Source organism: Nannospalax galili, unplaced genomic scaffold, assembly GCF_000622305.1.
Source record: "Nannospalax galili isolate Female #2095 unplaced genomic scaffold, S.galili_v1.0 scaffold648, whole genome shotgun sequence".
NCBI classification, from domain to species: domain Eukaryota; kingdom Metazoa; phylum Chordata; class Mammalia; order Rodentia; family Spalacidae; genus Nannospalax; species Nannospalax galili.
This window is the reverse complement of record NW_008360311.1, coordinates 5,999,716-6,004,337: the sequence shown is the minus strand read 5'-3', so window position 1 is coordinate 6,004,337 and position 4,622 is coordinate 5,999,716. Positions and strand designations below refer to the sequence as shown.

At 41.5% G+C, this 4,622-nt stretch overlaps 1 long non-coding RNA gene across 2 annotated transcripts in view; it reads left to right on the top strand.

Annotated features, from left to right (window-relative positions):
• The first annotated feature begins 298 nt into the window (after positions 1 to 298).
• The window catches only part of LOC115068694, a 12,046-nt gene continuing 7,722 nt past the window's right edge, over positions 299 to 4,622 (top strand). The window contains exon 1 of one of the 2 annotated variants that reach the window (XR_003848029.1): positions 299 to 528. This is a non-coding gene — a long non-coding RNA (uncharacterized LOC115068694). Of the gene's footprint in view, positions 529 to 3,694; positions 3,914 to 4,622 lie in introns of those variants that run through there. The other variant, XR_003848030.1, reaches the window with a different exon arrangement.

The following is a 4,622-nucleotide window of genomic DNA, read 5'->3' as shown; positions in this document are numbered from 1 at the left end:
GAAAGCCATAGGCTTCCACATGGGACAGATTTGGTCTTACAACCCCCTAGCTTTGCATGTATGTCTGCAGAGTGTGTAGCTGGGAAAGCTCTTCAATCACTTGAACCTCAGTTTCCTTATTCATAAAATGGGGATATTAATGTTTATGTCAAACCAATGTTGTAAGAATTGCATGGTGATATACGAGGTCAGGCAAGTTTGGAGCAATATTTGGCATGTTTTAGGTATTTTTCTTAATGGCTGGGGTTCGTAACATTGCATATACTTCTTCCCTTGTCCTATGTGTAGGACATCCATTCCTAAACTCTCCTTGGCAGATGCTGCTGAACGTCTTCCCACCTACCTCAGCTCACCTGAATCACGAGCAGCTGCATTAGACAGTTGACACCTTCCATCTCAAGAATCTGGCTCTCTCTGCTTTTTTCCTTGAGGGAGTTCAAAGGAACTTGCAAAACTTCACGTGAAGAGTGTGCTCTCAGCCCTCCACCAAACAGAGGAAAGGAGTGCTGGACATTTCCCCTCCTGCAGGTGAGAGATGCAGGCCAGGGGGTGCCTCAGGGGATTCTCGTGCACTTGACCTGATGCGGTCCACGGCAGAAACCCCCGTCAAGCCTGGTTTGTTCGTTTCTCTTTCTTTTCTTCACTTTCCACATTTCTGCACTTGGGATTCCTGCTTGACTTTGGGAAAATAAGCTTTCATTCACCTGATTATCTATTTCAGGATTTGATTGTTTGAGAACCCAAACTAAAATACCTACCTCTTGGCATTACTTTTATTTTTAATTTTGAAAGTTTATATGTAGTAAAATAGATCTTTAAATGCAAGTAGTTGAAGGATGGAGCTATAGCTCATGGGCAGAACACTTACTTAGACTATACAAGGCCTTAGGTTTAACCAATCTATAACACTGAAAAGCAGGATGGGGAAGAGGAGGAGGAGGGAAGGGTAGGAAGGAGGGGGAGAGGGGACAGCGAGAGTGGTTCTGTGAGTTTGGAGTTTTAACAATAATTTTATTAATGTAGCTACCACTATAGTGAGGGCACAAAATAATTATCTCACACCAAAAATATTCCCTTATGTCGTCGTTTTAGAGTCAAACCACCCTCACCCCGTCCCTAACCTATGGCAATTGCCCCCATGGGGTTTCCATTTTTAGAATGTTATGCAGTGTGAAGCCTCTTGAGAGCAGCTTATTTCACTCAGTGTGAGGCCTTTGAGGCTCTTCTATGCTTCTGTACCCTAGTTCATCCCCTTCCAAGGCTCACACGCCATGGATATGAGACAACTTGTCAATGTACTCGGAGAACGTTATCCCCAGGTTTTGAAGGTTATGAGGAATGATGATGTAAACATTCACACCGATGTCTTCATGTGGCCTGAGTTTTCACTTCTCTGGGGTAAATACCCAAAAGTGGACTTGCTGTGTCACATGGTGAGGTGAGCGTGTTCCAGTTGCTCCACATCCTTGTCAGTGCTTGGTGTTGTTAGCCGTTCCACCTGGGGAGGTATTTCACTGTGATGGACTCTGCAGCTCAATGGCTGGTATTGGGAAAGTTCCTCATTTGTTTATTCTTGCACACATTTCTTGATGGAATATCCAATTTTTTCTCATTTACTTGATTGTTTTTTTCACAGTTGAGTTTTAAGAGTTCTTCATGGATAGATCCTTTTAAAGATTTATTTTTATGTTCTTTAAATGTGTGTGTGTGTGTGTGTGTGTGTGTGGTGTATGTGCACGTGAGTATAATCATCCGTAGAGGCCAGAAGAAGGTGTTAGGTCCACTGGAGGGGAGTTACAGGCAGTTGTGAGCTACCCAACGTGAGTGCTGGGAACCAAAATTGGCTTCTCTGCAAGAGCATCTGTACTCCTAACTACTGAACCATCTCTCTAGTCCCATAAAATACACATTTTGAAAAAGAGCAATTCCATGTCAGATACATGATTTATAAATATTTTCTCTTGGTCTGTAGCTTTTCTTTTCATTCTTTTAATCAGAGGTTTAGAGGGACTATGGGCCTTCTTTGAAAACCAAATACACGTTACACACACTCTCACACACACGGAACACAATATAGAGAAAGTATATCAACCTGAGACTCAAACATGTTTGAATCCTGGTTCACTTGCCATGTTGCAGACTAACATGTTAATTTCCATAACTTTAAAATACTGATAATAGTACTTGCCACATAATAAAGTACTTACCACAGAGGGTGACTGTGAGGGTTCAGTGACAGAATATATACCATTTTACCCCAGTGCCAGAACATTGTGAATGCTGAACAGACATTAAGGTTATATTCCTATTATAACATTCTCCATCTGTGAGCCCTTGCTTATGCTGGTCCCTCTGCTTGGACTATTTCTCTGCCCTCACACCAAACCGCTTACTCCTGATTCTCATCACTTCCTGTTCAAGGGAGCCCTCCGGCGTGGACCAGGCACTCTTTCTTGGCCCGCCCGTCCCATCCTTTAATGAGCTATCACACTGTTTACGGGGTCAGGAAGCTGGGAGCAACTCCAAGACAGGAGACGCTTTATTAGTCATCTGTTCATGATTTCATACGTGTATGTGCAGCTGAACAAATGAATGCATTCATTTCATCCTGGTTGGAGTTCCAATTGGACATTTCCCCTGAGCATCACCACAATTCAGTTTCTTAAACACCATAAACAAATGCCTGTGACTTACTCCAGGTCCCTGCTCACAGTCAGCCAAACACATTGCATCTTTGACGAGTTGGATGCCGAGTGGAGAAACTTGAATGTTTCCATCTATTTACTTTTACCACATGCCATAGAAATTAAAAATACATTGTACCACAAGTGCCATATTTAGTGTCTCACTTTAATTACATTCAAGTGTGTTGCTAAATAGTCTTGAGAAAACCTTAATGACCAGCTGTTCTACCCTTTTCCCATATGTCAGAGATGGTTTCTAAAATCACATTCTGGGACAGTAAGGTTGTATAATTAGACAGTGTATAGTTAACACTTCTAGATTTTCCTCTTAAACTGTGGGGCCTTTACACTAACATATTGTGTGATTCTGCCACTTTGGCACAATACCATAAAATGATGAACCAAAGAGAAAGGGAAGATTCACAAACTCCAAGTATAATCACTCAAGTCTTTTCATCACGAGGATTCTGCCTGTGTATGTTTGTGTGTACGCGTGCGCATGCCACAGACACATGCTATGCAAAATTCAGTGTGTTCAGCTGAAAAACTTACTAAAGAGGGCCATCAATTTTTAATATTCTTTCATAATGCCATTTATCTCATTAGAATTATATTTTTCTCATTCTTTCAAACAAAGAGGGATCACTCAAATGCATAGCAACCATTAAAGGAGACAGAAAAAACCTGAAAATTCACGATTGGAAGCAAAGACAGTATTTCACACAGTTTCTAATGGGGGAGATGGGAATCTTTTCTTGCTATTGCTAAACTGGATTTTGGAGATAAAAGATGAATTTAGACACACAATTTGTTACTTCAAGGAAGCTGTGGGATGCTTGCCAAAGCTGCTCTCGGTGCAGAGCATTGTCTTGAAAACATAGTAATACTTCGTTTGATTAACAACTTGTTCAATTCTTAAAATATTTTAAAAGACAGTGAAATATGAATGTAAAATAAGGAAAGAGAACATTCTACCTAGATGATGGTTTTTGCTCCTCTCTCAAAGAAAAAGCCCTTGGTGCTGTCCTGAGCCACAAGTCAACAACGAAACTGATTTCTGATCAGAATTGCTCTTATGAATATAGACCCAGCTCATGGTCATGGCTTTCTGGAATCTTAAAGCAGCAGATTTGTCTTTGAAAAAGCCTGAGAGAAGGAGCTACACTCTCCTGATAAGACTGATTTACAACAATTTTGTCTTACATGCTTAAATTTCCAGTGACTTAGAGGTAAGCACTGACAGCTGTAATCGTGTTTTAAATCTTGCTTTGTAGCCTGGGTTAGAATGGTGTTCAATTAATATTCAGAATAATGGAAGTGATGTGCTGTTTTGAAAAGGACTTGAACACAATTCAATGCTTTGGGAAACTGACTCTCAGGAGGATTAATCAGCATTTAGAACTCTCATTAATAAAAACCCAACCTTCCACCATGTGGCATGCAGAAGACTGTTTTTGTACATTTGGTTGAACAATATGGCCTCCCTTGTCCTGACTTTTAAGGGGATTTAAAAAATGAGCTCCTGGGGATGGAGAGATGGCTCAGTGGTTAAGAACACTGACTGTTATTGCAGAAGACCTGGGTTCAAATCCCAGCACCCACATGGCGGCTAACAACTGTCGGTAACACCAGTTCCAGGGAATCTGATGCCCTCTTCTGTCCTTAGCAGGCACTGCACAACATGGGTGCACTTATATACATGCACTCATACACATAACATAAAATAAAAATAAATAAATAGGGGCTGGGGAGATGGCTCAGCGGTTAAGAACACTGCTTGTTCTTGCAGAAGACCCAGGTTTGAATCCCAGCACCCACATGGCAGCTAACACCTGTCCGTAACTCCAGTACCAGGGGATCCAACAGCTTCTTCTGTCCTCTGCGGGCATTGCATGACACGGGTGCACTTACCTACACACGGGCAATACATACATACAC